The following is a 13,558-nucleotide window of genomic DNA, read 5'->3' as shown; positions in this document are numbered from 1 at the left end:
TGGCATCTACCTGACAATGTGGAAAATTGCCCAGGTATGTCCTGTCCACAAAAAGCAGGACAGATCCAATCTGGCCAATTACCGCCCCATCAGTCTACTCTCTAACATCAGCAAAGTGATGGAAGGTGTCGTCGACAGTGCTATCAAGCGGCACTTACTCACCAATAACCTGCTCACCGATGGTCAGTTTGGGTTCTGCCAGGACCACTCGGCTCCAAACCTCATTACAGCGTTGGTCCAAACATGGACAAAAGAGCTGAATTCCAGAGGTGAGGTGAGAGTGACTGCCCTTGACATCAAGGCAGCATTTGACCGAGTGTGGCACCAAGGAGCCCTAGTAAAATTGAAGTCAATGGGAATCAGGGGGAAAACTCTCCAGTGGCTGGAGTCATACCTAGCACAAAGGAAGATGGTAGTGGTTGTTGGAGGCCAATCATCTCAGCCCCAAGACATTGCTGCAGGAGTTCCTCAGGGCAGTGTCCTAGGCCCAACCATCTTCAGCTGCTTCATCAATGACCTTCCCTCCATCATAAGGTCAGAAATGGGGATGTTCGCTAATGATTGCACAGTGTTCAGTTTCATTCGCAACCCCTCAAATAATGAAGTAGTCCGAGCCCGCATGCAGCAAGACCTGGACAACATCCAGGCTTGAGCTCATAAGTGGCAAATAACATTTGCGCCAGACAAGTGCCAGGCAATGACCATCTCCAACAAGAGAGAGTCTAACCACCTCCCCTTGACATTCAATGGCATTACCATCACCGAATCCCCGACCATCAACATCCTGGGGGTCACCATTGACCAGAAACTTAACTGAACCAGCCATATAAATACTGTGGCTACAAGAGCAGGTCAGAGGCTGGGTATTCTGCAGCGAGTGACTCACCTCCTGACTCCCCAAAGCTTTCCACCATCTACAAGGCACAAGTCAGGAGTGTGATGGAATACTCTCCACTTGCCTGGATGAGTGCAGCTCCAACAACACTCAAGAAGCTCGACAACATCCAGGACAAAGCAGCCCGCTTGATTGGCACCCCATCCACCACCCTAAACATTCACTCCCTTCACCACCGGCGCACTGTGGCTGCAGTGTGTACCATCCAACTCGCCAAGGCTTCTTCGACAGCACCTCCCAAACCCGCGACCTCTACCACCTAGAAGGACAAGAGCAGCAGGTACATGGGAACAACACCACCTGCACGTTCCCCTCCAAGTCACACACGATCCTGACTTGGAAATATATCACCGTTCCTTCATCGTCGCTGGGTCAAAATCCTGGAACTCACTTCCTAACAGCACTGTGGGAGAACCTTCACCACACGGACTGCAGCGGTTCAAGAAGGCAGCTCACCACCACCTTCTCAAGGGAAATTAGGGATGGGCAATAAATGCCGGCCTCGCCAGTGAGGCCCACATCCCATCAACGAATAAAAAAATTGTTTTTTTTCCACTAATTTTCATCCTCCTCTCCTGCAGGAGCTGAGTCTTGTCACTGTACTGCTCTATGGTTACCAGTTGCCCTCAGTACCCTGTCATGTTTGAGCCTTGGTCCTGAGTATCAGCAGGCTATTCAACAACTGCAGGCATCAGAGCCAAGCCCGATCCTGTCCTCACTCAGACACTTGCTAATTTTACCACTAACGAAGGGCGACTGAAACCAGCAGCATTCATACACCCACTCTGGGAATATGGTCACCAACCCTCCAGGATTGCCCTGGAGTCTCCAGGAATTAAAGATTAATCTCCAGGAACTGCTGCCAGCAACTCAAGAGAAAAATCATAGGGGCATTAAAAAATTGTGTTTTTAAAAACATTTTCCTTGAACACTTTTGCTTATTAGTTATAAAAATAGGGAAAAAGGCTGTTTGACTGACAGTCACGAATCATCCAATGGAGTAACAAAGACTCTGTTCACTTTCCAATTGGTGCAGGAAGGCGGGGTTCCACGAGGATGGACATGTCGGTGACCGATGGCGGGAGTGTGGGGGAGGGGTGGTTGGAGGCAGGGGGTCATGTCGGTGACCGATGGTGGGAGTGTGGGGGAGGGGTGGTTGGAGGCCGGGGGTCATGTCGGTGACCGATGGCGGGAGTGTGGGGACGGAGTGGTTGGAGGCCGGGGGTCATGTCGGTGACCGATGGCGGGAGTGTGGGGGAGGGGTGGTTGGAGGCCGGGGGTCATGTCGGTGACCGATGGCGGGAGTGTGGGGGAGGGGTGGTTGGAGGCAGGGGGTCATGTCGGTGACCGATGGTGGGAGTGTGGGGGAGGGGTGGTTGGAGGCAGGGGGTCATGTCGGTGACCGATGGCGGGAGTGTGGGGGAGGGGTGGTTGGAGGCCGGGGGTCATGTCGGTGACCGATGGCGGGAGTGTGGGGGAGGGGTGGTTGGAGGCCGGGGGTCATGTCGGTGACCGATGGCGGGAGTGTGGGGGAGGGGTGGTTGGAGGCCGGGGGTCATGTCGGTGACCGATGGCGGGAGTGTGGGGACGGAGTGGTTGGAGGCCGGGGGTCATGTCGGTGACCGATGGCGGGAGTGTGGGGGAGGGGTGGTTGGAGGCCGGGGGTCATGTCGGTGACCGATGGCGGGAGTGTGGGGACGGAGTGGTTGGAGGCAGGGGGTCATGTCGGTGACCGATGGCGGGAGTGTGGGGGAGGGGTGGTTGGAGGCAGGGGGTCATGTCGGTGACCGATGGCGGGAGTGTGGGGGAGGGGTGGTTGGAGGCCGGGGGTCATGTCGGTGACCGATGGCGGGAGTGTGGGGGAGGGGTGGTTGGAGGGCGGGGGTCATGTCGGTGACCGATGGCGGGAGTGTGGGGACGGAGTGGTTGGAGGCCGGGGGTCATGGCGGTGACCGATGGCGGGAGTGTGGGGGAGGGGTGGTTGGAGGGCGGGGGTCATGTCGGTGACCGATGGCGGGAGTGTGGGGACGGAGTGGTTGGAGGCAGGGGGTCATGTCGGTGACCGATGGCGGGAGTGTGGGGGAGGGGTGGTTGGAGGCAGGGGGTCATGTCGGTGACCGATGGCGGGAGTGTGGGGGAGGGGTGGTTGGAGGGCGGGGGTCATGTCGGTGACCGATGGCGGGAGTGTGGGGACGGAGTGGTTGGAGGCCGGGGGTCATGTCGGTGACCGATGGCGGGAGTGTGGGGGAGGGGTGGTTGGAGGCCGGGGGTCATGTCGGTGACCGATGGCGGGAGTGTGGGGGAGGGGTGGTTGGAGGCCGGGGGTCATGTCGGTGACCGATGGCGGGAGTGTGGGGGAGGGGTGGTTGGAGGCCGGGGGTCATGTCGGTGACCGATGGCGGGAGTGTGGGGACGGAGTGGTTGGAGGCAGGGGGTCATGTCGGTGACCGATGGCGGGAGTGTGGGGGAGGGGTGGTTGGAGGCAGGGGGTCATGTCGGTGACCGATGGCGGGAGTGTGGGGGAGGGGTGGTTGGAGGGCGGGGGTCATGTCGGTGACCGATGGCGGGAGTGTGGGGGAGGGGTGGTTGGAGGCCGGGGGTCATGTCGGTGACCGATGGCGGGAGTGTGGGGGAGGAGTGGTTGGAGGCCGGGGGTCATGTCGGTGACCGATGGCGGGAGTGTGGGGGAGGGGTGGTTGGAGGCCGGGGGTCATGTCGGTGACCGATGGCGGGAGTGTGGGGGAGGGGTGGTTGGAGGCCGGGGGTCATGTCGGTGACCGATGGCGGGAGTGTGGGGGAGGGGTGGTTGGAGGCAGGGGGTCATGTCGGTGACCGATGGCGGGAGTGTGGGGGAGGGGTGGTTGGAGGCCGGGGGTCATGTCGGTGACCGATGGCGGGAGTGTGGGGGAGGGGTGGTTGGAGGCCGGGGGTCATGTCGGTGACCGATGGCGGGAGTGTGGGGGAGGGGTGGTTGGAGGCAGGGGGTCATGTCGGTGACCGATGGCGGGAGTGTGGGGGAGGGGTGGTTGGAGGCCGGGGGTCATGTCGGTGACCGATGGTGGGAGTGTGGGGACGGAGTGGTTGGAGGCAGGGGGTCATGTCGGTGACCGATGGCGGGAGTGTGGGGGAGGGGTGGTTGGAGGCAGGGGTCATGTCGGTGACCGATGGCGGGAGTGTGGGGGCGGAGTGGTTGGAGGCCGGGGGTCATGTCGGTGACCGATGGCGGGAGTGTGGGGGAGGGGTGGTTGGAGGCCGGGGGTCATGTGTTGACACCTCCAGGAATACGTTCAGCCAGGGTTGGCAACCTTATCTGGGAACCCCGGCCATTTCAGGCCTGTGTGTTTCCGTGCTGTGTGCTCGTTGGATGAACTCTCAGCGCCATCAGAGAGCTTACATTCTGTTTTGTTTTTTAACTTATATGCTCCGTTTTTAGTTTTGAATTTTAGCTTTAGTTCTGAACCATTCGGCAGCTGAGAGGCCAGCCAGGCAACCAGCTCCAAACCATTGGAGCTTTCCTTCCCTGACCCTGCAGATATCTACCAAGCCTGTGCTCGAGAGCTCCCTCTGGTGGTTTGGCAGAGATTTGGGCACTGCAGGTTAAATCCTAAATAATACCACTCCACAGCAACTTGCATTTATATAGCGCCTTTAATGTTGTAAAGCGTCCCTAGGCACTTCGCAAGAGCGAAATCAAACAAAATTTGACACCGAGCCACATAAAAGGAAATTTGGACTGGTGACCAAAAGCTTAGACAAACAGGTAGCGCCTTAAAGCAGGAGATAGAGGTAAGAGAGATGGCGAGGTTTAGGGAGGGAATTCCAGAGCTTAGGGCCTAGGCAGCTGAAGGCACGGCCGCCAATGGTGGAGTGATGAAAATCAGACAGTACAGTAGACTTTAATAATTTCCTGGTTAGATATATACTGATATGAGCATTGTTATGTAACCCCCCAATCACAGAAGAGTGCATCAGTAACACTTGGATTTCTTACACCTGCCTTTGAGATCAAACTATAGAGGTTTACTGCACAGAAGGAGGCCATTCGGTTATCGAGTCTGTGCTAGTTCTTTGCTGGAGCAATCCATAAACGAATCCCACTACCCCATTCTCTGCATATAGCCATGTATCTTTCTCTTCTTCAAATATTTATCCAGTGTTCTCACTCCAGAGATTTTAGCACAAAATCTAGGCTGACACTCTAGTGCAGTACTGAGGGAGTGCTGCACTGTCGGAGGTGCCGTCTTTCGGATGAGATGTTAAACCTAGGCCCCATCTGCCCTCTCAGGTGGACATAAAAGATCCCACAGCCACTATTTCGAAGAAGAGCAGGGGACTTCTCCCTGATGTCCTGGCCAATATTTATTCCTCAACCAACATCACTAAAACAGATTATCTGATCATTATCTCAATGCTGTTGTGGGACCTTGCTGTTAATTGTATCCATATGATTTATATCAATTAGTTTTAATTGTATTCAGGTGGTGCCTATCAATTGGGGACTCTCTGGTATCCATTTATATGAGAGTTTGTCTGGGGGGTGGAGTGGATAATGTGGATCTCTGTGAATAGAGGCTTGGAAGCAACTGAAGACCAGGCTCCAGTATTCCATCCTTCACTACCGGGCTATCCAGTTTATTACACTTGCTGTGCACAAATTGGCTGCCACATTTCCTACATTACAACAGTGACTACACTTCAAAAGTACTTCATTGGCTGTAAAGAGCTTTTGGACGTCCTGAGGATGTGAAAGGTGCTATATAAATGCAAGTTCTTCCTTTTCTTTTTCAGAGTGGGACAAACTGCTGCACCTGGTTTAACAAATCCTTGAAAACCACGCTCCATTTTGGCTGTGATCAATTGAAGACCACACAGGGAGCTGGGAATTACTGAACACATTCTTGACAGTTTGAGCCCAGTGAAATTAAAAGGAGCTGTCACAGGGACATGCACTAAGCACGGGGACTGAATCTACATCTGAATGCATCGTACATAAAGATGTGCAGAGCCCCCTCGTATTCCCAGTGCCGCTTAATCCATTTTTGTTTTTAACATAGCTTCTATTAGGCAGTCCTAGTCCTAGGTCTGTACTTCTGGAAAGTGGGATCCCTGATGCAAATATCACTTCAGAATTGCTAAAGGTTATTCAGAGCAGCTGCCTGTGTTTTTATCTTTGCTTTTTTAAAGACTCTTCAGGGAGTATTCTGTAATTGGGCCACTAACATATTCCCCCTCAGAGCCACTGCTTTCCGCTGATTTAATAAGTCACGTCCCATTTTTAGGATTACGTTCCACAATTCCATCCAATCTCTCTATTCTTTATGTTCCAATGTACAGCACGGGTTAGATACAGAGTAAAGCTCCCTCTACACTGTCCCATCAAACACTCCCAGGGCAGGTACAGCATGGGTTAGATACAGAGTAAAGCTCCCTCTACACTGTCCCATCAAATACTCCCAGGGCAGGTACAGCACGGGTTAGATACAGAGTAAAGCTCCCTCTACACTGTCCCATCAAACACTCCCAGGGCAGGTACAGCACGGGTTAGATACAGAATAAAGCTCCCTCTACACTGTCCCATCAAATACTCCCAGGGCAGGTACAGCACGGGTTAGATACAGAGTAAAGCTCCCTCTACACTGTCCCATCAAACACTCCCAGGGCAGGTACAGCACGGGTTAGAAACAGAGTAAAGCTCCCTCTACACTGTCCCATCAAACACTCCCAGGGCAGGTACAGCACGGGTTAGATACAGAGTAAAGCTCCCTCCACACTGTCCCATCAAATACTCCCAGGGCAGGTACAGGGTGGGTTAGATACAGAGTAAAGCTCCCTCTACACTGTCCCATCAAATACTCCCAGGGCAGGTACAGGGTGGGTTAGATACAGAGTAAAGCTCCCTCTACACTGTCCCATCAAATACTCCCAGGGCAGGTACAGCACGGGTTAGATACAGAGTAAAGCTCCCTCCACACTGTCCCATCAAATACTCCCAGGGCAGGTACAGGGTGGGTTAGATACAGAGTAAAGCTCCCTCTACACTGTCCCATCAAACACTCCCAGGGCAGGTACAGGGTGGGTTAGATACAGAGTAAAGCTCCCTCTACACTGCCCCGTCTTACCAGTATCTTGCTCAAGAGGCCATGTTCCTTTATGAGTGAGTCTAGACAGCCACTGTTAGCAGGCTGTTTGACCATAGAATGCATCACAGCTGAATCTGATCGTGCCCTCACCCAGTGCCCACGTCCATGCACTCCCTAACAGGGTTCCTGGATAGTGGTCTAGTGGCCGGCAACATTATGACTATATATTTGATGGGTCCTTTGATGGACTTCTGTGTAAAGGCCTGGTGCAGCTCTAAGTAACACATACTAGAAGGTCCCAGGTTTCATACCCAGCCTGTGCTGAGTCAGCTGATCTCAGCCATGGCAGCAATTGGGGTGCTAGAGTTGACTTCATTGTCTTTGGGTTATGGAGGCAAAATCAGCCAGAGTTCGTGCTCCTGATCACTATCCAGGGACCCTGTTAGAGAGTTAGGATCACATTCCGCAATTCAGTTTGTTTTCATCAGAAAACTGAAACCCAATGGCCTCACGTATGACATATGAAAAGTAGTTACAATGTGAATGCAACGGGACGTGAACTTGTGATGACTTAAGTTGCAGCTATACCCCATATTCAGTAGCATCACTCCCCCCACTCTCGGAGTTCATGTTAATGCTCTCCCTCCCCTCTCTTCATCATCCAACTCACCTTTCCCTCCCCCCCTTTGTTTGCCCTCTTTCCATCATTGTCATCCAGTTCCCTTGTTCAGCGCCATCCACTCTCTCACTCCCCTCCCTTCTCATCCATCTGCCTGCCCCCTCCCCAACCCGAGTCCAATGGCTAATGCATTGGAACAGCTCCCAGTTTCCCCTGCACGCCACTTCCCAGCGCTAACGGCCGGGATTGCGGACTCTGTATACCGTGGGGAGGAGTTCCTATTCTCACAAGAGTTCCTGCCTACAGTCAACTGAGAACGCAGTGTCAGCCATTAGCACTGGGCGTGGTATTGAGAGGAGATTGGGGCCGTTTCTGGTGCATTAAGTGTCAGCCTTGGCTCAGTGGTAGCGCTTTTGCCTCTGAGTCAGAGGTCATGGGTTCAGGCCCCCATTCACAGACTTGAGCACAAAATCTAGGCTGAGGCTCCAGTGCAGTACTGAGGGAGTGCTGCACTGTCGGAGGTGCCGTCTTTCGGATGAGACGTTAAATTGAGGCCCCATCTGCCCCCTCAGGAGGATGTAAAAGATCCCATGGCACTATTCGAAGAAAAGTGGGGGAGTTCTCCCGGTGTCCTGGACAAAATTTATCCCTCAACCAATGTCATTAAAAAAACAGATCATCTGGTCATTTATCCCACTGCTGTTTGTGGGATCTTGCTGTGCTCAAATTACCTGCCGCGTTTTCTACATTACGAAAGTATTTCATTGGCTGTGAAGCACTCCTGAGGCCGTGAAAGGCACTATATAAATGCAAGTTCTTTCATTAGCCACCAGACTCAGGAGGAGCAGGACTGGGGGAGACAGAAGCCCGGCTATGCTCGTTATTCACCAGCAAACTCTGCATCACAGCGACAAAATATTTCAAAATCCGATTTTTCAATGTAAGATTGACTTTCCCTCAATTGGTTCTACGTTTACACTTAAGAGTACGCACAAACATACTGCAGTACCAGAAACAATTTCAGAAATAGAATGCTTGCGGTTACACTGCGAGATCTGTACTCGACAGCTAAGAGAATATAAAATTGACATTTACAGTGGCTGACTCTAGCAGCTAGAGAATAAGGAGATGTTTGCTTGACCCATTCATAGTAACTATTCCCACATCTGACATTTGCTAAAATGAGAGCTGAAGCTGCTGAAGGGTGCAGTGTTTGGTGGAAAGGGCGAGTGTGCTTTCCATTTACCGAGCTCAGTAATGGAAGTAGCAGGCTGCTGTGGATTGTGCCCCAGGTGATACAGCACTTTCTGCAGGCACTGCTGACGGGACTCTTCTGTACATTTGACATTCACACCAGCGCTGGGACCTGTGCGACGCACGATTGTCGATGTGCACAAACAACTTTTGGGGGGATTCCTGGGCGAGACATGGCTGGGGTGGGGTGAGGGGGGGGGGAGCGTTACATTACTCCGGCAGTCTACAGCGTAATTACCTGTTCTTTTACATCGGAAATACCTGTCGTTATGACCTTCCGTTCCTCCATTGACCCCTCGTGTTACAGCAGCCACCACAACCTCTGTCGGCCCAATTTGCCCCATAACCCCTGAATCGTTAACTTACACCGTGTGTGGTCCATCGAATTTATGGGTCGGCACATGGGGCACGATTTTAAAAGAGAAAAACGGGCGGGTTGGGGAGGGGGGGCGGCATTCAAAATCGCAACCATTTCGGACCCGCCCCCAACCCTCCCATTTCCAATTTTCACCGGGGGCCCAACCACTCCCAGGAGGAGGGTCGGGCATTAAAACCTTTCTAGGAGGCTGCGGGCCTCCATTTTTCCAGAGTTTCCGATTTCAACCCCGGGGTCCAGGATCCCCGGGCCTTCTCTTTCACGCCACACGAAAGGAGGTGAGAAGGCCCGAGACTAACAAGTAGGTGTCTTTCTGGCACAGCATGTGGGCCTGGAGGAGCATGAGTGCTTCCCCCAGGCCCAACAAGCCTACCTGCAGCGGAGCCCCCGATCTCCGACCCCCCCGCAATGATCCCAGACCTCATCTCTGATCTCCGACCCCCCAACGATCGCGGACCCCCGCCCCGGTCCCCGATACCCCCCCAACGATCGCGGACACCCACCCTCGATTCCAGATACCCCCCAACGATCGCGGACCCCCCGCCCCGGTCCCCGATACCCCCCCAACGATCGCGGACATCCACCCCCGGTCCCTGATACCCCGCAACGATCGCGGACCCCCGCCCCGGTCCCCGATACCCCCCAACGATCGCGGACATCCACCCCCGGTCCCCGATACCCCCCCAACGATTGCGGACACCCACCCCCGATCCCTGATACCCCCCAACGATCGCGGACATCCACCCCCGGTCCCCGATACCCCCCCAACGATTGCGGACACCCACCCCCGATCCCTGATACACCCAACGATCGCGGACCCCCGCCCCGGTCCCTGATACCCCCCAACGATCGCGGACCCCCGCCCCGGTCCCTGATACCCCCCAACGATCGCGGACCCCCTCCCCGGTCCCTGATACCCCCCAACGATCGCGGACACCCACCCCCGATCCCTGATACCCCCCAACGATTGTGGACACCCACCCCCGGTCCCTGATACCCCCCCAACGATCGTGGACACCCACCCCCGGTCCCTGATACCCCCCAACGATTGCGGACACCCACCCCCGATCCCTGATACCCCCCCAACGATCGTGGACACCCACCCCCGATCCCTGATACCCCCCCAACGATCGTGGACACCCACCCCCGGTCCCTGATACCCCCCAACGATCGTGGACCCCGCCCCGGTCCCTGATACCCCCAACGATCGCGGACCCCCGCCCCGGTCCCTGATACCCCCCAACGATCGCGGACATCCACCCCCGATCCCTGATACCCCCAACGATCGCGGACATCCACCCTCGATCCCTGATACCCCCCCAACGATCGCGGACCCCCACCCCGGTCCCTGATACCCCCCCAACGATCGTGGACACCCACCCCCGGTCCCTGATACCCCCCAACGATCGCGGACATCCACCCCCGGTCCGTGATACCCCCAACGATCGCGGACCCCCGCCCCGGTCCCTGATACCCCCCAATGATCGCGGACCCCCGCCCCGGTCCCTGATACCCCCCCAACGATCGTGGACATCCACCCCCGATCCCTGATACCCCCCAACGATTGCGGACACCCACCCCTGGTCCCTGATACCCCCCCAACGATCGTGGACACCCACCCCCGGTCCCTGATACCCCCCAATGATAGCGGACACCCACCCCTGGTCCCTGATACCCCCCAACGATTGCGGACACCCACCCCCGATCCCTGATACCCCCCCAACGATTGCGGACACCCACCCCCGATCCCTGATACCCCCCCAACGATCGTGGACACCCACCCCCGATCCCTGATACCCCCCCAACGATCGCGGACATCTACCCCCGATCCCTGATACCCCCCCAACGATCGTGGACACCCACCCCCGGTCCCTGATACCCCCAACGATCGCGGACACCCACCCCCGGTCCCTGATACCCCCCCAACGATCGCGGACATCTACCCCCGGTCCCTGATACCCCCCAACGATCGCGGACACCCACCCCCGGTCCCTGATACCCCCCAACGATCGCGGACCCCACCCCCGATCCCTGATACCCCCCCCAACGATCGTGGACACCCACCCCCGGTCCCTGATACCCCCCAACGATCGCGGACCCCACCCCCGATCCCTGATACCCCCCCAACGATCGTGGACACCCACCCCCGGTCCCTGATACCCCCCAACGATCGTGGACATCTACCCCCGATCCCTGATACCCCCCCAACGATCGTGGACACCCACCCCCGGTCCCTGATACCCCCCCAACGATCGTGGACACCCACCCCCGGTCCCTGATACCCCCAACGATCGTGGACACCCACCCCCGGTCCCTGATACCCCCCAACGATCGTGGACACCCACCCCCGGTCCCTGATACCCCCCCAACGATCGCGGACACCTACCCCTGATCCCCAATCCCAACAGCCCCCCCGTGACTAACCCCCGATCCCTTCCCCCATTACTGACTCCCCTCCTGTGACCCCTGTGCCAGCCCATGCCCCGTGCTGACCCATGCCCTGTGCAAACCTATGGCTCATGCCCACCCATGCCCCCCCATTACCCCCTCCCCCATCCATACAAACAAAGACTTACCTGAAGACTTACCTGAAGACATCCCCTCTCTGGCTGGTCTCCTGTCCGTCAATCAGGCCGGTCAGTCAGACTGCAAACCAACAAAAAAAATAAAAGGCATCCTTACATCAAAATTGTAAGGATGTCCAGGAAACCGTACTTCCGGATTTCTGATCCGCAATTTGACCCCCTCACCCCCTTCCCGGCTCGGAGTTAAAATCATGCCCATAATCTCCCTTAAAGCCCCAGTCATCGAGTTCTGACTCGAGTCTCCCATTTTTCTCTGTAAGTCTATCTCATCTCTCTCTTGTAATATTTTCTGTAGTCCTTGTGTTGTTGTAGTTTTAGTCACCAACTGCGAGCTCCCCAGCATAGTCAAAGTCACCAATCATAGTCAATGACAATCTCTCATTTTCATCTGACTATCTCTTAATTTCCTGCCTTTTTCATCTGACTGATTCCTATTTTCCTCTTTTAATTGTTTAAAACATTCCTCACCTGCCCACTTAAGAGTCCTTTTACCAACTCTCTCCTTCGTCTTTTTATTTCGAACTTGATCCTCGACCCATTCTATGGCTGTCTCATGAGCCTCATCCTTCTCCACTATTATGGAGATTAATTCTAAAGGTTTTATACTTAAACTATGATACTATATCATGGTTTAAGTATAAAGCTCACTTCTGCAATTTGAATGATTTGTGTCTTTTGTAATCAAATTAAGTCCGTAGATTTTTAAACATTTTTTTTAGATGCTTGATTTTATATCAACACAAAACATTGATTGGTCATGTCCTGCTGTGGGCGCCATTTTGTACATGATTCAGACGTGACCCCAAATGGTAATCAATGTCTCATTTATTAATAGTCAAATCAAACATGTAGAAGTACCCAATATTAAAAGACTGTAATAATCCAAAGATTAAAACAATATTAGCCCATTTAATCTCTGGGCAGAGTTCGTAATTAAGTTGGCAGCGTGGTCATTTTGAGTTTTCTGACAGCTGCGTCACCTTCTGACAGCTGGGTGTACTTCTCTGGATCCTCTGCACTGAGCTCAGGAGACGTTGGGTTTTTATGGCCCCCTGGCTGGACCTTCGCACTATATATGGAGTTGTTATTCAAAAGACCTTTATTGATCAACAAGGTTGTTTTTCAAAGAATTCAAGATGGTCAGCTTGTTTTAACACTGTTACAATGCGATGACTCCTGCTGAAAATAAGAAAATGCAGGCATTAGGTTACAACAAGATCTAGCTCAGCAGTGATGTCCTGTCCTTACCACCATCTTTAGAGTGTTGTTCCACTTTTTGGGTCATTGTTCCTCTTTTAACCACATATCTGTTTGCCTCACCATGGGTTGATAAGTTCAGTAATTATTCAAAGGTCAGTATTTTACAATTCAGCAAAATAGGCAACTTACTCAGCAAACCAAGCAACACAGCTTGCAGAGCATGATGGTTAAAAGCGTTAAGACAAAGATGTCAATTTGTCCCTATTTCCTATATTCTTACATTACGCAAAACGCAAACGTTTAACCACTATGAATGCCAATGAAGTACTTTTTGAAGTGTAGTGACTGTCGTGATGTAGGAAACACAGCAGCCAATTTGCGCACAGCAAGATCCCACAAACAGAAATTAAATAAATGACCAGATAATCTGATTTTAGCTGTTGGTTGAGGGATAAATGTTGTTCAGGACACCGGGCGAACTCCCCTGCTCTTCTTCGTAATAGTGCCATGGGATCTTTAACGCCCACCTAAGAGGGCAGAGGGGGCCTC

The sequence above is a fragment of the Heptranchias perlo genome, chromosome 16, assembly GCF_035084215.1.
Source record: "Heptranchias perlo isolate sHepPer1 chromosome 16, sHepPer1.hap1, whole genome shotgun sequence".
Classification (NCBI taxonomy): Eukaryota; Metazoa; Chordata; class Chondrichthyes; order Hexanchiformes; family Hexanchidae; genus Heptranchias; species Heptranchias perlo.
The sequence above is the reverse complement of the archived record's forward strand: the minus strand, read 5'-3'. Positions refer to the sequence as shown.